This window comes from Sinocyclocheilus anshuiensis, unplaced genomic scaffold, assembly GCF_001515605.1.
Source record: "Sinocyclocheilus anshuiensis isolate Anshui unplaced genomic scaffold, SAMN03320099.WGS_v1.1 scaffold375, whole genome shotgun sequence".
In the NCBI taxonomy this organism is placed as follows: domain Eukaryota; kingdom Metazoa; phylum Chordata; class Actinopteri; order Cypriniformes; family Cyprinidae; genus Sinocyclocheilus; species Sinocyclocheilus anshuiensis.
Genome location: NW_015549594.1, coordinates 636,960 through 657,952, shown reverse-complemented (window position 1 = coordinate 657,952; position 20,993 = coordinate 636,960). Strand labels below are relative to the sequence as shown.

Here is a 20,993-nt window from a genome sequence, read left to right as displayed (position 1 = left end):
ACCGCCCCCCCCCCCCCCCAAAAAAAAAACACCTCTTAATGTTTTTCTTTCGTCTGTGGATGAAAGAATGTTTTACTCAGCTGTTTTCCGTACAATGGAAGTTAATGGTGACCAATTCCAAAAATGTAAAAAATAAATGTAGTTCATATGACTTTTTTTTGCTATATTGCTATAATGTTATTTTTGTGTGAGTAAAATATTGAAACGTTACATTTGTCACAAGTTTGACGTCAGTGATGCTAAATGTAGTTGGTTCTTTTAACCAATCACAATGTGCTAAATTTGATATGCTCATATTCAAATTGCACAGTTTTTTTTTTTTTAATTCTTAATTTCATTGATTACCATTCACTTTCATTGTATGGAAAAAAGCACTAGCGTAAATATCCAACTCTTTTTGTAATCGCAAAAGAAAGAAAGTCAAACAACATGAGGGTGAGTAAATGATGACAGAATATTCATATTTGGCTGAACTATCCCTTTAATCATTTTAATGACTGTCCTAAAAGTCTCTTTGAGGCATCTCCAAACAGCTCTTTGTACACCGAACACAATGTTGACCGAAGGAATTTACATCAAATGACAACATAGCCCTGCTGCAGCGTATTTGAATGTAAATCTCCGAGTCTGCTTGCAGTTCTTCACCGACTCGGCAGGCAGAATCTATTTAAATATAACACTCGTCAGCAATTGTGTGGGCTTTTGTTTAAAGATCAAGTCTCCCAGACGATCACTTGAATGCACTTGTCAATTCAAATAAGACACAGGCTGATATCATTCCGCATGCATTCAGCTGACAAATCAAGACTTTATTAGTTAGCCTGAAATGTCCATGAAAGAGGCAATGAAATGATAGCTAGACCGCTTAGTGAAGACACAAAGGATCCAAAAATGCTTCAATTTTCTCTTTTAACTACAAAGCAGGAAGGATGGCAATTGGCAGAGAAAACTTTATGTGGGAGTGTTCATCCATCTGCCCGCACAGATGGGGAGAACTAGCGAGTGAAAGACCAACATGAGCCAGCCACACAACTACAAACAGTAGGTCAGAGCAAATATCCACAGAACAGATCTGCTGATTCCTGCTACAACAGAAGGGCTGTCTGCGATAAATATCAATTTTTCAACAAACCACCTCTTTTCAATCTTTATCTATTGACAAAGGGACAGGAAAGACCGTTGCACAGAATATCAATGCATCTGACTTTTATTGCACTTCTCAAATCGCAGTCATTTGATTGGCCTATTGCTTCAGGGAGAACAGGAAGCAGGAGAGGATGGCGGATGATGGATGTTTGGGAGCTGGGCTGTCTCTCTGTGGGAAATCAATGATATTTGTTTAATTATTGGATGAACTTAATCAGTTCCACTGCTGTAATTACTAGCACTGCCTAGAAGTCATTATAAAATAATTTGTTTTATGCCATCTCGGGCTGAAATAATGAATACAAGCAATTTTGGCGAGGAATGTTTCTGAATAAAAGAAGATAAATATTTATTCAAGATTTTTTTCATGGCTAGCTTTAGTTTGCATGCCTGCTGTTCCCTGTGTCCTTTAGCAATGTAGATTTGACACTTTGTCAATGATTTCTTTTGACAGCAGTCATTGACCGTGTCGCTTCCAGAATCCAGCTGAAGTGTCGGAATACTAGGAATAATTGAGAATGACATTGTATCAGAAAGATTAATATTACATGTAGGTTCACATCTGTATCTCCGAGGGTGTGCGTTTAGAGAGCTACAAATTAAATGTGAGCATAAGCGGGAACATTTCCATTCCTAACATTTAGTTTGTGAGCAGATAACATATTAAGTTAATGATACAATTCTAACTAATTGAAGAGAGATGGAATCTTCACTGGAGCAAATAATTGTTTTACTCCTTAATCACATGTCAATTAACAAGCGCAAGATCCACAGCAAACCTGATTGGCTGAAATAAATGTGACCTCACCCACACTGGAAATCAAAAATTGCTCTGACTAAAGAGGTAATGCATAAAAAAAAAGGTGTGAACTGGGTGCTTAGCAAAAAGGCAAATTTATTCATACTTTTGCCATTTTTGGCAGATGACGGTTTGTGCAAGACGTTATAGTATTCTGTTTTTCAGTATCTTTAGGGCGAGATAAACAAACAGGCAATTTAAAAACGAGAAAACATTATTTTTTTTTCTTTTTCTTGAACTCATGTGTCTGCCACAGATATCAGATCAAAGCGTGAACTTTTAATCACAGTTTCAGTGCAGAAACCACATGGATCGTGGTTTTTAAACAAGGAAGTTTTAGCTGTTTATGAGATCAATATCTGGACAGAAATAAATGTTTTAATATAAAATCTACCAACCAGTTTAGCCATCAAAACTAATGTAAGAGACTAAGAAAATAACTAATCAATTTTAATCAAACTAATTACATGATATTCAAATGTATTAATGGAAAATAATCACATAAACATGGAATAAAAGGTACAGTGTGCAATAAATTCATTGCATAAAGATATTCAAAGGAGGTGTCAAAATCATATTTATTTGAGAAGTGAAGGAAAATTTATATAAATACATTTGTTTCATTTTTTTATCATGTTTTAATTTGGTAATTTGACATGCGTTTAATTTCATTTGTCTAGAAACATTTTGTGTTATTTATTTGACCCTTCGCTGGGAGTTTGACCAATCATAACACTGAATCTGCCATTTTGTCCAACAAACCAACCAGACAGGATAGTAGATTAAATTCGGCGGTCTTGAACTTGAAAAATGGGTGGGCTTGCGGCAACCACATGTGGCAACCCCGGGCTGGACTCCGCTTTGTCCACGGTGAAAGCCGATTCGGCGTTCCACAGCGCGAAGTTAAAGTATTTCCTCAGCGACCCACACGGATCAGCTCCAGGCATGACAAAGCGGATATCGTCCTCTTTTGGAAGGCCAAACAAAGTAGTTTCGCTTTCACAACAAAACACACAGCGCCTTCACGACATGGCAACGGCGGCAACAACAATACTACAGCGAGAATAAAAGTTACGCCTTCTTTCTTTGCATGAACATTTGGGCAGCGTTATGCAAATCTTCCCACATCGTGACGTAGACATGTGGGGGCGTGTTAGAACGAGCCGTTTTAGGTAGGCGTGGTTGACTCTTAACTTTTATAAAGAATATCTCTTTGGATTTGAGACTTTAGTCTTTGCAACTTTACAGATCTTCTTTATGCACCAAGAGCTTGTAACACTCCAAAAAGAAAGGAAAAATTAAAATCGCATCATATGACCCCTTAAAAGGTGCTGCAAGCAATTTTCTTTTTTTTTTCTTGAATACCAAGTATTGAATGTTCCAACTATATACGTGACAGATATCACTGAAATAGGTGAAAAAATTTAAATAAAAAATGCACAGCACACAGTTTTAGCCAGTCAGAAATGCTCTCTGCAAGTAAATCATTTTGCACATTTTGGCTTGCTAACATGTCTGTGGCTGATTGGGATTTTTATGAGAGTATGCAGTCTAATTCATTAGTTAAGTTAGCATATTCTTTTACAGCACATTTAAAAGAGAAATGCAATTTCTCAGCACTAAACAGAAGTGTAATATGTTTGTTTGAGCACCCAGACTAAGACAGACATGCTATTTCCTTATTCAGTAACGTAAATTTAGGGTGGGGGTACATGTTTTCTGAACAACAACGGACAATGTGAGTGCTTAAAACATATTTGAATACATTCATAATTTTGAAATCCTGTTTGGTGTCTCTAGTGGTGTGGAAATGGCACACTGCACCTTTAAATCATGTTGATGAATCTGTTTTTTTCTCACAGGATTTCTTGCACACTCTGAAGCAGTTCAATCCGATTAACTCACTAATCAGATTAGCCAAATAAACATTCATCCCATTAATTTAGAGCATCACACTGCAGTTCAGTAATTTTCTGATGTGCTGAAACGATCAAGCCATGAGCACATTTTCAAATCAAAGCAAGAGCTCACCGGCTCCCCCTACCCACTGCATTGAAGCCGGGGAATCATATGCAGGAGTATTAGGACACATTTGTAGGCAGAAAAAGGTGTCAAGAGAGGTAAAAACCAGGTGCATGAGCAGTGGGCAAGGGTTCAAGTAATTTTCTTTCTCCATCACTTGCTCTCTTTGTACCCTGGTATTATTTAAAGCTAGCGTGGCTTTCAGAAGGTGAACACCAAAACAAGCATTTATCAAACAGATTGAACCCATGACAGAACGGACCACAGCTTCATGTTTGAGGGGGTGAACGAGAAATGCCTCCTTTGTATGGTATAATTTTCTTCAGCAACAACAGTTTTTGTCGACTAACATGTCCTTGGCTTAAGCTGAACATTGAGGGTTGGTAATTCAAATGAGAACAATAGTGCTCAAAAGGGTCATTTCAACAGCAGGAGCGCATTAAAAGCGCACACAAACTGCAATAACATAGCGTTATGGTAAGCGGATCCATCAGCTAAGCTGTATTTAAGTCAATGACAAAAAAGAATAGTCGCTTGAAAGCCATTTATGGGCAGTTGAACAGGGAGTGCAAAGAGAGCAGCCGCCTCAACCTGCGTTCATTTTGGACAATGATCCTCGGGTGGTCCAATATATGCAGCCCGATTTCTTTTTAAACGCTCGTGTTCTTCCGCAGAGTGCATGCAAATGGGGCCCTGGCTTAATTACCATTTAGCAGTCTAATAGCAAGAGAAGCGGAAACTTCTGCAACACGGTCACTGCTGGGCATTGTGCAGAGGCAAAGCCCCTGGACTGAAATATTATGTCAATTATTAATTTCCTCATAGACTAACACAGTTGTGCTATTTGGTTTCCCACAGGCATGCCGCTACATGTTAATTAATCTCACTGAGAGGGGAAAGTATCAGAAAAATCTAATTTTATTATGCAATCATGATTAACACAAGATATTGCTGCTCAGGTGTGTTTATATTATACTAAATTATGAGGTGACTCATATCTTTTTTTTACATTAGACATTTTACTGTACAAAAAACATTTTAAGTACACTGTAAACATTTTTTTGAAGTTGTAAATAAAACAAAGATTATTCAAGTACATTTTATAATGAAATACTATGAGTTTTTCAGTTTTTTTTCAATTTAATTCAGTATGTTACTTGCCATTTCTTTGTAACTGTTTGTTAAATTTACTTTTTAAGTTAACATTTTAAGTGAAAATTGTTTGTGCACCTTTTTTTCTGGGTGTAGTTGAATATAATATAGATTTTCACCATACATTGTATGGTATATGCTTTTCCCAATGAGCTTTTTCCCATTTTCTTTAAATATTACTTCTACTACTAATAAAATCACATGCATGCAAGTTTTACCATATTGAAATGTTACTTCAGATTTGTAATATTTTGAAGACCAACGGGGTATTTTCTGCTTGGTTAATTTCGCTTTCAGAGGGCAACATTTCAAAATGAACCAAAAGGTGTTAATAAAAGCCACATCAAACAAATTGTCCCCTCATTAGTCAGAATATTCGGCACATGGCAATATTTCCAAATTTTAAGGTGGATAAACAGCAGCTCTGCAAACCAATAATAAGCACCAATAGAAAGCCATGATTTGTCATTATATTGTTGTGTTGCATAATCTTAAAATTATGGTTCACTCAAAAATTCAAATGTGGTGATTTGGAACACAAAAGAAAATATTTTGAGGAATGTTTCAATTGATTTTGCCCATATAATCAAAGTCATTGGGTTCAAAATTACATCGGATCACATTGACTTCCATATTATTGGGAAAAAAAGCAAGACCTTTTTCAAAATATCTTCAAAAGGTGTATCTTCTTGTGTGGAAGCATCATTTGAATTCGCATGCCATTCTCATCACCTTTGTCCTGGCAGTGAGTGTGCCGTTTGCCATTTCAGCCAAAGCAAACATTTTAAAGTTGAATGTTTGTTTATCCACATTATTGATTTACATTTCCATAAATTTGGTTGAGAGAGCCTTCTGATGGCTGCATGTTTAATAGATATGCCCGCGTGCTAGTGGGAGCAGAGCACGTTATCTGAATTCTCAGACTCAGGGAAAGCTTTGAAATCATGCCTAAGACTAATGAAAGAGGAGCAGGAGGAAGGAAGGAATGAGCTGTGGAGAGGTGTGATCTACCTACGGAGAGATTACCATGTACCCCTGGGCTCTCATCTTACACTGTGTGGGGAGGCATGCGGTATCGTTCGTTCACATGGCAGTGTGGTGAAGAAAAGGTCTCGTAGCCAAGGTGTTAAGATTTATACTCCAGCTATAAATCTGCAGAAAGGATCCCCCACACCAGATTTTTAATATCATGCCGATACCACACTCTCTGCCCATGGACAATATGTTCAACTGACTTTGACAAATCAAACACTTAAGAAATACGACAATATCCCTCACAGTGCAGCTCTGCAGGGAGGAGGAATGGATGCACAACAGCAAGTGTGAGAATATTTCTCTGAAAAAGGTGGCACAGGATGTAGGGGAAGAAATAAACAGCCAGTTTATTCACAGGATGGATGGTGACATCATTATCTGCCCATAACAGCATCCCCAACTATTTGGATGGAAAGTTTGCCCACTGCACAGAATAATTGCTCACTCTGGGGTACAGTGAGGCTGCATGGCTTTCAGAAAACATCTATGTAAAAAAAAACTGCACAGAGCAAACAGATCATTCTTGATTGATTCCTAAAACAAACTACATCTGCATTTGAAGGAAATGGCTGCTACATGTCAAAGTTTGAAGTAATAGAGTTGCCCCAAAATCTATTGAATATATAATTATAATATATTATCTTTGTATTTATATTTCTAAACAGCACAAAAGTAACTGTATGTACAATGTACTTTTTAAAATATTATTTCCATATTTTAAAAAACATGTTTATATATGTCTATATTTCGGAATACAGTTACTTCTGTATATAAGTTCACATTTTTCTGATATTCAAATTTCAGAGACAATGTTGTGACGTATTATTCTATAAATACAAAAAATTTGTGGTAATAAATATGATATATAGTGTATGTACAGTAATTTAGATGATGATATATAATATATACAAATAATACATTTTAAAAATCTAAATAAATGTTTTCAGTTAATCTGGCTGAATCCAAATTATTTAAGCAATTTCAATTTCAAAGAACTTTACTGGCATGATTTATGTAGAAATTTGCCAATGTGACATTATACACCATAAAAAAATGACAAAAATCTCAAATTAATTAAAAAATAAACAATTTAATTATGAAATTCAGAAGAAAAAAATTAACAATGTAACATAAGATATATTGCATATATATACAATTTATACTACAGCTATTTGTTGTGACAAATTATTGTACTATTCAGATATCAGTAACAATGTTATGACATCATTTTCTGACTAGTGAATTTAGTTCCATATAATTTCTAAAGCATCATATATAGAACATTTTATTTATATATACTTATAATCTCTTCCTACAGTTTTAAGTATTATGCTCCATAACCATTATATACTATTATCGAAATGGCAAATATTACTGAAAGTAAAGTTCTGCAATCATAACATAGCATATGAAACCAACTTCATGAAACCAACCATCCATGCAATGTTTTTACTCTCTGTACTTACACTTGTGAATCATTCAAAACAACATGAATGCATAAAACTGATCCTACTTCTGGAGTACGGTTTAAATGAAATCTACTCAATGCATATTCAGATGCATGTAAATTATGTAATCGAAGAAGAATACAGCTTTGGTTACACCAGACCCGGTCTGCTCCCTGATGTGACTTCAGTAACCTGACACTCGGTCTGAAGCTCAGAATGATAATGTTTTGATTGATGCGCAACCCGCAAACCAATTCATTACCTGAGCCCCCTCCCTTTTCCCAGTCAGACCCCTCAAGCACAGCACAGCCGCTATGAGAAGAGAACACTTATTAAACACCAGACGCTCAACTTACCTAGTTTTGGAACCCAGTGCTGTAATTGCCTTTAGATGTTCACCTTATCTGCTCCTCCCTGGTCCTTGAGCAGCTTTCTCCCTCTTACAATGTTTCTGGCAAAGGTCTATTGATCGGTCAAGCTGTGTTTTCAGTAGTCTATTGTTGCCACCAGTTTGATTGGAGCTCCTCTCTGGCTGCCTGTCGCGGCTGCAATGAGGCTGAGCAACGTGTGCACCTTGCTCTCGCTCTAGCTCGGTCTCTCTGTCTATCCCTCTCTCGCACCCTCCTCTCTCTCTCTCTCCCTCTCACACACGCACATGCACGCTATCTCTGTGTCTCCCTCCCTCACCCAGCGACGCCCCCCGTTCTCGTTCTCTTTCCTTCTCCTACCCTCCCTATGCCTCTCTACCCCCGTCTTGTTCTCTCTCTCTCCCATTGTATCGATCTGCCAGGGCTGGCGTTCTCCTTCTGCAGCCTCTAGAGGGTGTTCCAATAGCCAACAGTAGCCGGTCCAGAACTAATCCCACTAGCTTCAGTTCGGCTTCGCTCTGAAAGAGAAAGCTGGAGAGAAAGGAGAATGGAGAGAGAGAGAGAGAAACAAAAGGATGAGATGTGGATTCTCTCTCACACTAAAAAGCCTCTTAAATTTACAGTAAAAGGTGGCAGCTTTTGTTGGCACAAGCTCACTGCGACAATATTTCAAGCATTACAAGAGGCATTTTGGTGCATATTTTAGTCCATTATATACAATGCACAATATATATATATATATATATATATTTAACTGATGGGATGATAATATACCAGCCTGTTTATGCAAATGTAATAAACTTTGTATCTTTAATAAATATAGTGGAATATGCCTCCATAAGAACAGTTTTGCATTTACTGAGACACCTGTAAAAAAAAAAAAAAAAACCTGAAAATGTACTGGTAATTTCCATTAACCCTAAAACAATGCAGTGAAGTGCAAAATTTAGAATACAGGTAAAACGGCAGCAATGTTTTTTTTTAATACTGTGTACCATATTCATATTTCATAATGAGTTTAGAATGTACATGATGATGATACATAAAAAAGGGGGGAAATGGTAATTTTTTAATAAAAGGGTTAATTTGCTCAATTAGCAAAATACATTATTATTTGGGGTAAAAATTATAAATATATAAAAATACATGTAATTTTTAATGATTTATTTATTTGTTTTGTTGCATTAATTTAATTAATATATTATTTGACAGATCAATCCATCCAAAAAAAAAAATAAAAAAGAAACTGAGGCCACTGAGGGTCTTCAGTCACCTAAAGTGTCTCTCTTTAACTTTCCACCTCTACGTCAAATATTAATAAAAATAATCATAAAAAAGTAATAAAAATATTTCTTACCCTACAAATTGAAATAAATGACTATGTCCACAAATCCCCCACCCCCAGATTAATAAAAGCATAAACATTCGACGTGTTTTAGATGAGCTTTACTGACATCTATGGTCAAGAGGAAAATGAAACTACAGTATTATTCTCTGCTCATAACAGAGTTGGTAAAATAGAAGGCCACTTAAAGACAAAACGTTGTTTATATATATGCATTATCTTGTTGACTATAGAATACAGATTTTCAAGTTTCAACCATCCTTTTTTTGTTGTTCAAAAAACATATTTTTCATACAATTTTACAGTTAATTTGCATGTAATGTCCCATTAAATGCTTTTTTTTACTATAGCTTTTCCATTATTTCTGTATTATTTTAAAATTTCAAATATTTGTCGCGCTTTCACTCTCACTGTCTTTTTTTCTCTCAGGCAAAGTGCAATCTGTGCTGTCAGCTGGGCAGCGGGACCCCTGCCTCAGTGAGAAACAGTAAAACTGAGACAGGCATTAATGTTTCAGCAGGCAGTCTGAAGCAAATGAATACAAACAGAGAAGGTGAAGTCATACTCCTGCTGCGCTGGTCTTTAGAAATCAAAATTGGAAAAGAACCTTTATAGCACCTCCCAGGAGGATGTCAGCCTATTATTAGTTGATACATTTCATCATATTGTCATAGTGACAGTGTTCAACTTGCCTTTCGGGAATTTTTTTTTTTTTTTGCACTATCAGCATTAGTGCATGCAGCTGAGAGGCTGTGATGTAACAATCTGTCAATAAATCAGCACACCTGTGGCGTGACACGCAAGGTAAATTGCACTAAGATTAAACGCTGCGGTTTTCATCTGAGCCACGGTTTTACCACAACACAGAAAAAGAAACCTCATGCATGCTCATATTGCCATTATTATTAGATGGGAAATGCCTTCAATTCCTCTGCAAGTCAGCTGCTATCTTTTTCCGCAAGTGGCTTTTTTTCAGTTACACTGAAAAAAAAAATGGTGTAGGATGTGCAGTTTTCACTTAAAAATTGCTAGTAAATTTAACAAATAATTACAAATAAATGGCAATTAATACATTATATTAAACATCAAATTTTAAAGTAGAAATACGGAAATAGTCCAAAAAAAAAAAAAAAAAAAAAAAAAAAAAAATATATATATATATATATATATATATATATATATATTCTCGTGTAGCTTAATTCTTGTATTGTGCACTTTATAAAAGTTCTTTCATCATTCACTCACCCTCGTGTTGTTTCAAACCATTTCTTTCATCTGTGAAACACGAGAAGATATTTTGAAGTGTTTAAAAGAAGTGTTTTTTGTCCATAAAAAGCTTTTCTGTAAGGACTTTCATTTTATAAAAAATTAAAGTCCACAGAAAAAAGAAACCCATGCAGAATTGGAACAATGAGTAAATGATGAGAGTTTTCATTTTAGTGTGAACTATCACTTTAAGTTGTGAGAAAGCCTTCTTTGTGTTAAAGAGTGGGCTGTTTCTAACAATAACAGGCATCTGGAAAAACCTGCACTACCATGATGAATAACTGAGAGTGCTCATAGTTTTTTCGGAATTCCCAGAGCCTGCGGTTCCTTACAGTATGACTTAATTGTTAAATGGGCTGTCAGCACAAATAGAGGGCAAAGCTTAAAGACAGCAATGGAATAGTGATTGTGCTTTATGTATTGCTCTGCTTGAGTCAGAGGTTAGGAGAGTCGACAGCTTTCACAGCACCGACCCAGAGCTCCTTAGAACAACTTGATGTGTTTGGTGAAAGTGAGTGTTGTACTCTTGTAAGTCTTATGTGAGGTACTGCCCACCTCCGTTTGATAGTTCACCCAAAAATCATAATTTCCTGACCCCTATGTCAGACTAAACCAGTTTGACTTTCTTCTGTGGAACACAAAAGAAGACATTTTCAAAAATGTCTATATAGTGAAAGTCAATGTTGTCTTGGACCCCATTGAATTTAATTTTATGGTCAAAGCAGTTCTTCATAATATCTTCTGTGTTCCAAAAAGGCTCTTAGTGTTACGTAGTCAATGATTGTGGATTATTTTCACAGAAATAATCATTATTTCTTATTCCGGAGAGTATCAATCAGAAATCACGACACAGTGTTGATTATAATTATTATAATTAAGGATGAATGAATCATTATTCAATTAATCATACACTAAATAATGATTATTCAGCCCTGAACATGAAGTACTGTTCAAGACGAGGCTGTGTTGAGTTTGATCTGGAAAAACAAGCACTGAATTTCTAACTTTCATATAAAGCTAAATCATTAACGTCCTCTTCAGTTCATCTGCTGTGCTTCTGTTGTATTCTGTTGTTGCTAATCTCAAATGTGTTCCGTTTTCCATCATCCATCTATTCACTAATACAATCATGAAAAGAGCAGGACATTATATGTCCTCAAAATCATCTTTTGATGTATGTAGTTTCCTGATTACCTGGCATTGTTGGTGCCTGCCTTATATAAAGACATCCCAGGTGAAAAAGACGTAGTATTAAATGTATTAAAAATATACTATATTGCAGTAGGCCTACACATGGTTATATTTTAAATATATATGTATTTATAATTTTAATATTTGGAAAAGTACAATATTTGGAAAAACATGTTTAACATTTACAATGTACAAACGTTTATTATGTTTTTTTATAATGTATTAAAATGTACTTGAGTATGTTTGTAGTAATATAAATATACTATAAACATACATGTATTTCAAGTGCATTTTTAATACATTTAATAGTATGTTTTGTATTTCACCAAAGTATATATGCTGCTGTCCTTTTTGTGTACTTTATGAATATTTGTAATGTACACAATATATAATACATGAAAGTTTTCTAGATATCAAAGTGTGTACGTGTGTGTATATACTGAAAAAAGCAGCTTTATAATATACTAGTAGTGTAATGCTAATGCATTTCCAATGAGCTGAAATACAATTGAAATGTACTTGAAGTACATTAAAACGATGCTTCAAATATACTCTAACTGTAGTTCATGAAGTATTAAAAGGACATTTTAAATGTATTTTAAGAAATACACTTAAATTGCACTAAATATACTTAAAGTGGTTCCATTTTAACACAATTTCAATATATTAAATATATTACAAATAGATTAAAATCCAACTTAAACATATCTTGAAATACACTTAATATACTTAAAGTTGTTTCAAAATAATACATTTAATATGCACTTAGTATAGTATAATTTAAATATAGTAAGTATGTATGAAAAAGCACAATTTAAATATATTTCTTTTTCACCTGGGATGATTAGCTGGTTTTGTCATATACCTCATTCATAATCTTCATGTTATGAATGGGCAGGGTCTTCAACTATCCTGCTGAATACCCAAGTTGTGGTGATTACAAAAATAAAACCTGTAATTTCTGGCACCTAAACACTGAAATTCATGAGGGAAATCATAGACTAATCAGCACCCTTCTGTGGGTAAGCTCCAACTCATTTGCAGTTACAAGTGCAAGTGCGTACAAGTTGGCAATCAAAGTAACCAAGGTAACTTTATGCTTGAAAGCTTGGTTAATAAAACTGTTCAAATTGTGTTATGCCTCTGATCTATTTCTGGCTACAGTGTTCCCCCTATAGCATTCATATGTAACATATTTATTAGTTCAGAAAGGTCCAGTCTCAACATTTCCTTACATTGTTACAGTCAGTATGAAACAAAATTAGTAATGTGTTATCGCAGAATGCTTACTGTACATGTACATGTACTGTATATGTACATGAAAACCATTATTATTTTACATGACAAAAATGTATTCACATTTGAAAATAAATGCTTTTCTGTTTATCAAAAAATCCTGAAAAGTATCAGAGTTTCCACAAAATTATTGAGTAGCCAAGTGTTTTCAACATTAATAGTGATAAGAAATGTTTCTTGAGAACCAAATCAGCATATTAGAATGAGTTTTAAAGAATTATGTGAAACTTAAGACTGGAATAATGGCTGCTGAAAATTCAGCTTTGTAATCACAGGAATAAATTACGTTTTAGAATATAAATTGTAATAATATTTCAGAATATTTCTGTTATTATTGTTTTTTTTTTTTTTAACAAATCCAACCTTGGTGAGCATAGGACACAGACACATTTAAAAATTTTACAGACATCAAACTTACAGAAATGTATAATAACGTATAGTATAGTTATCATCTACATATGTAGTAGATAGAAATAAAAGATGACTTTAGAATAATCACAAGACAATTCAGAAGTTATTTAAGTGCATAACAAATATAATATTTAGCAAATCCAGACCTGCTCTATAAAATAAATATAATTGTATTTCAGTCGGACAAAGAAAATTAAGTGATTACTGTACAGCAGTCTACTGTGTATGTTTGTTTATAATATTACAATATATATTTATATATTAATTCATGATATAAAATGATACACAGTAAGAATGCAGATCTAATTCATAGCTCAAAAAAATGTGCCAAAATACTATATAGTTTGTTTGGGCACTGAGTGATCAGAACACACCTGTTGCCCATTTTTATGATAGTGATCATACAGTTTAGAGCCACTGTAGCACGTCTTGTCACTGATCTTATTTTGTTTTCAAATACATCTATAAACAAGGCAAAGTCATTATTTATTCATTCAGTCACACTGATTTTAGCTGAAAACAGTGTTTCCCTTAAAGCTTAGTCTGCTTACCATTTGTACGATTTACAGTGGCACAGTAGGTGCTTGCACAGTCACCATAGAGATATATCTGGTATCATAGCAATTCTGCAGCAGCCATCTTTGATTACCACTCCAAATTGCCATGGCCTGATCTTCTCATTCTAATTCTATGCACTTCTCATTGAAATCGCAGTGTTTAGTCAAGCACTTACTGAATATATTGCGAAACATATGAAGTGAAACGAAAACATTTTAGGCAAAGCATCACTTGCATTCCTGAGAACTTTCTTTTAATCTAATCATAATTAGCATTTTTTTACTGACAGAATAGTAATACCCTGAGAGAACAGCAGATGTTCAAATGCTACATATAAACAGCCTCCATCTGCAGTGCTGTTAAAATAAATGTAAGTGCTTTTCTTTAGGATAAAGATTCCTTGGGCTGCTCTAAGCGTGTCAAGGGTTAGCAAGAGTACTGTGTAAACGCAATTAATCATGCATAAGCGTTAAGGACACAATCACTCCCACTCACGTAACATGTAGCTAAGCTCTTCACACTGCAAAGATGCTTGAAAAACTGTTGGCTGGATGCTGGAAACAGCCTTGCCATTGTGGGATTTAATATTAATGAGTTTAAGTCGAAATAAATAATAGCTACAATGCTACAAGAGGAAAACTGTTACTGTGACTGTATCTCAAATGATTTTTTTTCTGACAAAGAAAACCAGTAATAATAATGGTTTTCCATAAACAAGTGCTCATAAAAACCGTCCTCAAGAGAGTCTTTTGTTTTGTAAGATGTGTATTTGCTACTTGTCATATGCGCAGGGCAAAACAACAAAGCTTTCTATATTCCCACATGGTGAATGGATTTAAAGTCCCAAATATTCATGCACTTTAATGGCATGAAATGACATTTCTGAACATTTTGGAAGCTCCCTCCACTTTGCAAAGCCTATACTATAGAAGTAACTGTCCACTCTAACAGGATAAGGCCAAGTTTTGAATAGTCTTTCACGTAATTGTCCAATCCAGGCTCATTGGAAAACATACCTCTGCCTACATTTTTACAAACCAATTGCAGTTTCCAGCTGAAATGAAAACTAGTGGCAATAAAACAACCACTTGTATTCCTTTTCGAGCAAATTATGATTACAGGGCAGATTATCGGTTAATACAAAATACAGACTTATTTTCATGCAATTCCTTGCACAATGATCACAATTTCTGGCATAGTAAACTTGCTCGGTAGCTCACTTGGTACATTGCTGCTCTCTGTTGTGCAGAGCACTCTGGTACGAATTCACATGATTCATCATAAAACAGCTCAAAGACTTGTAGAAGCAAGCTAAAATGGCATGCTTGCTTCAGCAAGTCCGGTTTTATCTCACACTTGCTTTAGTTAAGTGTATCAGTTAAGTTTAGTGTAGGTTTTAGTGCAACATATACAAATGTGATAAAGCATTAACCTTTTAGAGGCACTTACCAGAAATATTATTTCTGAACTGCGGCGATATACAACAATCAACATAATAAAACTTACATTTATTTGTTTTGGATAAGATGCTTAGGGCCACTCATTGGACATTTTACTTTGAAAATGTAAAACATGCAAAAAACAGTGTAATTTAATGTCGCTGAAATGTCAACACAGGTACGTTTTTCCAGTGAGCCTGGGTTGCAATTGTCAGTGATTCATATAATAGTAGTGCTTTACTATAAATTTTTCACATCACAGGCAAGAGAATTTAAGTGTAAACTGTTAAAAAAATTGCTTTAACTAATAACACCAATTTTCTACTGGCCTGAGAGGACACTAAAAACTAGCATGCATTAAAATACACTGAAGGTATGAGGAAGCCATTGCACATTCAGACAAAAACATTTTGCAGTATAGGTGGAATATGAACATAAAAAGTGAAATGTTAAAAAAAGAAAACCTTCCTCTAACTACAAACTGTTGGCAAAAAACCTTTGTAATCTCTCCTGTGTGTCGTCTTCTTTCTTTCCACAATGTTCCTTTTTAGTGTTGACACTCATTTCCAAGCAACCCACAGTCACTTATAGCATCGCATTCATTGGCAGCAGGTGGGGATGGGTGGTTGTCCTTGCTGAAGTCCTCGTGTGGCCTTGCTTAGAGACAGTAGACTCTGAGTAAGCACCCTTCACCAGTGAGTCTCAAAACCTAAATCACCTTGGACAATAAGAATGAGGGCGATTAATATTAAGTGTTTTGTTTTGTTGTTATTGTTGTTGTCGTAGTACCAACTCAGCATGGATGAAATTATTTGTTACTATCCTGCTAGCTGGCTATTCAATTTGTTGCGCAGTGCCACTCATGCACACAACAGTGATGTATTTCTGGTTAATGTTTTGTTGCTTTTAGCTCTCCACAGTGATTAACAAGAAAAAAAGCACTCAGTGTTAAAAAGAGTGCTGAACCCAACCTAAATAGTAGCATTAAGTCAAGAGAAGATTGTTGACACTACTGAATTTTTTTTATTTATTTTTTTTCCCCACTGTTCGTCTTTTTGTTATGTAGCTACATGGATACTATAGCACATCTCCAGCAGAATATGTGCAGTTATACTGTGCTCAGGGTCAATGGTAATGATTTTATTAAGCAATAAAGTCATTCTTTATGGAAACGCCATGGCACAGCCTACACTGAATGGCATCACTTCCAGTACATCTTGGGGATTCTTATTAAAATTCCATCTTAAAGCTGTCACCAAATGGAATTGCAAAAATAATGACTGTTTTCAAATAGGTGTCCTGAAGATTAGGGCTGGGCAAAAAAATTGATTTTTCAATTAATGTTTTTTTTTTTAAATGACGTCGATTCGATATCGATTCTAAAGAGCCGCGAATCGATCAAATATTTAACACAAGATCTGATGAATCTTATCATTAGTCTTCTCCACTAGATGTCACCCTCTTATTTATCACTTGCGCGATGTTACAACGGAAAGCCTGTCATTCATTCAGTGCTTATCATAGTGGAGATGCTGTTGACAAGAACCAAGAACACTGCTTAGGTGAAATGCTATAGTAATACTACAAATCTGCGGAAGTATTTGACATCACGCATAAGGCGTCATGATTTCCGCAATGAATGAATGGCGGATGACGCGACGTACTGTTTTGTTTACTACATACTAGGGGTTGAACGACTTCTGATTTTTTGAAAGGGCCATGTAGTTTTGGATTTTGTTTTCCCTTAATAATAAAAACCTTCATTTAAAAATTGCATGTTGTGTTCACTTGTGTTATCTTTGACTGATATTTAAATTTGTTTGATGATCTGAAACATTAAAGTGTGACAAACGTGCAAAAAAATAAGAAATCAGGAATGGGGCCAACACTTTTTCACACCACTGTATGCTTGAACTTTTCCGTTTCTAAGCTATTTTATTGAGAAATCACAGAACAGTGTTGACAATACATTTCCGCGCTGAATGATTCTGTGCGCGTGATGTACGCGCTACTGTCTGTAGCCTATGTGTGTGCGTTACAGTGCAGCAGCGCATTAGATTAGAACGGCGATTAACTTACCTGTACAATAAGCTGTTTAAAACGTGCATTCTCCCGTTCAATTTCGAGCATCCAGTAATATAATCACACATGTCTTGTGGAGCGCTTTCAGAGTATGCATTTATTTGTCATTTGAACTGTTTGGAAATGGAGCGTAAATGTGGAAGTCCTTCAAAGATTTCTTATCCTGTTGCGCCCTCTATAGGACCAGCGACTAGTCGAAGTCAAGCTTAAAGCGTCATGGCAGAGCATTGAAGTCGACTAGTCGACTAGTCGGTGCAACCCCTACTACATACATATACTAAAGCGAGGACGACGCTGTGTTTTCAGCTTCTTCCGTCTCACTATATGACGATATGAATGCACGAATATCATCTACAGCTGCTCTGAGAGTCACTTTAGCATTTTACCATTTAATTTGAGAAAACTACCGTCATACCAGTGATATGATATGATATGATATGATATGATATCACATACACAGCAGCTGCAAGTTCTTCATGGCAACCCATCAAAATAAAAGTTTGGTTTAACGTGAAGAAACTGTGTCAGAAATATATATGATTATTTAGCAGTCTTAAGACTCCATGTAACAACAATGCAACTACTACTACTACTACTACTACTACTACTTTTTAATTTTAACAGTAAACATCTGTTGTGCAGCACTTTGTTTGCCAAAAAAAATAAAAGGGGCTAATTTTCATTTGATTAGGATAAATTAAATTAACGTTTTATGCTTACCAGAAAAATTAATTAAAATGTTTTATAAGGCCCTATTATTGTTTAAAAAAAGGACCCTATACAAAAAAATAAAATAAAATAAATAAGAGGTTTAAAATACAGGCCTGTGGCTCTTAATTTCTTTTTATTAATTCACCATTTGTAAACTGATGTTTACTGTTAATTTTTTTTTGAAATATCAATAGCATTTGTATTAAAACTATATTCACTGAATGTAATCAAAGAATCGAAAATCGAATCAAGAATCGAATTGAGAGCTTGCGAATCGAAATCGAATCTAATCGGGACATCTGAATCGATACCCAGCCCTACTGAAGATTCCCCCCATCTGCCATTGATTAGACAAACAGTTAGTCCCAACACCAAACTCATATCATTGTTTGGAATAAACTCTGAATGCATAAAAAGTGACATGTTAAGACAAGGATTTCACAGGGACTTTAAAGAATCGAATCACAGTCTGAAGCTATGTGAATTTTCTATGAAACCCTGACTGCTCAAAGCTTGCAGACTGCCTTCGTCTTTTGACAACTAGCATCATCGACTCATCCAGACTGCAAACAGTGACAAAAATCTGGGTAAATTTTGTGTAGTGAATTCCAGTTTTTATTCAAACAAACCAAACCACAGAGTCACAGTGTTTACAGTTTTGTGGAAATCAGCCTGTGAATGGCCTGCTTGTAGTTGTCTCTGCATATTAAGTTTGTTAAATATTTTAATATAAAAAAGAACGGTAACACTTTCTATGAAGCCCATATTAATATAATACATTATAAGGGTATTCTTAAGGCATTATAATGAATGCATAATGCATTATAAAAAAACTTATAATATGTTGTAGCATGTATATTTACAGTAGCAGACATACTAATACTCTAATGACCACTAGTTGATATGTAGTTGCAGAGTCATTTATCAACAGCTGTTTAAAGGGTACCATCAAAATAATCAAACTGATATTACAGTAAAAATATTTCAAAGCAAATGTGTCATATTACACATTCATCTGATCTGATATCTGATCTTATGGCTGTTTGAGAGAAAAAAATGTTGTTATTATTATTATTTTTATTATTACTATTATTATTATTATTATTACTATTTATAAGTGGTCTTTGACCGCTTTAAGTAAAGTAGCATAAGAAAAATGGCAAGATATGAGACTTATAATACATTATAACTATGAGAAATATAATCCATTGTAAAAGTGGATGCAACGTGTTCATTGTGTTATAAATCAGCATACTCTTAAAAGCTATAACCACAAATAAGTAAATATTATAATATATTAAAACTGTTCTTATGAATATTCATGAGATGCTACAACATATTATAAGGTTTTTTATAATGCATTTATGCATTCATTATAATGCCTTAAGAATACCCTTATAATGTATTATAAATACGGGCTTCATAGAAAGTGTTACCAAAAGAACTTTTAAAATCGTGCAGATATCAATCACAAAATGAGCTTAAAAAAAAAAAAGTCCAGTGAGCTTTAAACATCCTGAAGGCTCACACAGCAGTACAAAATAAAACCAAACACATCAAGATGCGTTTAAATAAAACACATTTTAACCTTTAAGCTTGCCGCCAAACTAGATAATGAATCTAATCTGTGAATCCTGCGGCAATTCTTGTGGAAATGCATGATCTCAACAAGCCCCGTTTCAGAGAAGAGTTTTAAATTAGCCAATGTCATGCTGACTGAAGGTACAGGCAGACCATGATCAATACACTTTTCTCATTGTTTCACATGCGGTTCTGCCAATGCCAATAATCCAATTACAGGCTGCAGTCACAGATACACTTTGACAAAGGAAAATAGCCAGAGAGAAACGGAGTGGGAGAGAGTGTCACACTAACTTAACTCGCATATGGGCTTTGACAGAGTCCGATTAATTAACACCTCGGTTTCATCACAGGTCTGGTAATGTAGAATCAATACGTCCTTCCGAACTTAAACTCAAAATGTCTTTAAAGATTCAACAATGGCTGAATGACCGTTTCTTTAAAAAAATCACCACCTATTTGCTGTCATGATTTAATTGAGAGACTGTGAGAATAGCATCTGAGCTGCATTACAATCACCTTTATATTAATTGGTGAAGAATCTCTTTGCATGTTCTGTGAAGAACACTGTATTAAAGGTAATACTTTAATGAGTGTCCAACTATACCAGACATGCAAAATCCTGCTGCTGGAGCTGGACAGTCCTGCAGAGTTTAATTCCAGCTCTAATCAAAAACACCTGAAGCTGCTAATCAAAGCCTGTGGGTTCACATGAAAATTACAGGCAGGTGGTTGATACTAAATTGATACTCAAAATCTGCAGGAAGGTAGATTTCCAGGAGTGAGACTGCACACCTGTACTTCATAAATGAACTTTTCCACGACATTCTAATTTATTGAGATGCACCTGTATTCTATGTGTATGTGTTCCAACTGTCCGTGAATTGCCCTGCGAAGTGGACTTCACAGACTGTTTGACTCTCATGAAATTTTAAATCACATGGAGCATATACAGTGGGTACGGAAAGTATTCAGACCCCCTTAAATTTTTCACTCTTTGTTATATTGCAGCCATTAGCTAAAATCATTTAAGTTAATTTTTTTTTCCTCATTAATGTACACACAACACCCCATATTGACAGAAAAACACAGAATCGTTGACATTTTTGCAGATTTATTAAAAAAGAAAAACTGAAATATCAC

At 35.0% G+C, this 20,993-nt stretch overlaps 2 protein-coding genes across 4 annotated transcripts in view; one reads left to right on the top strand and one right to left on the bottom strand.

The window, feature by feature from the left end:
• tnr (tenascin R (restrictin, janusin)) overlaps positions 1 to 8,339 on the bottom strand; it is a 138,345-nt gene extending 130,006 nt beyond the window's left edge. For 2 of the 3 annotated variants that reach the window (XM_016446860.1, XM_016446859.1), the window contains exon 1: positions 7,959 to 8,233. The gene's annotated coding sequence lies outside the window, so the exon portion shown is untranslated. The other variant, XM_016446858.1, reaches the window with a different exon arrangement.
• The window catches only part of LOC107658304 (HLA class I histocompatibility antigen, A-36 alpha chain-like), a 61,835-nt gene that overhangs the window by 7,572 nt on the left and 33,270 nt on the right, over positions 1 to 20,993 (top strand). The window lies entirely within an intron of this gene.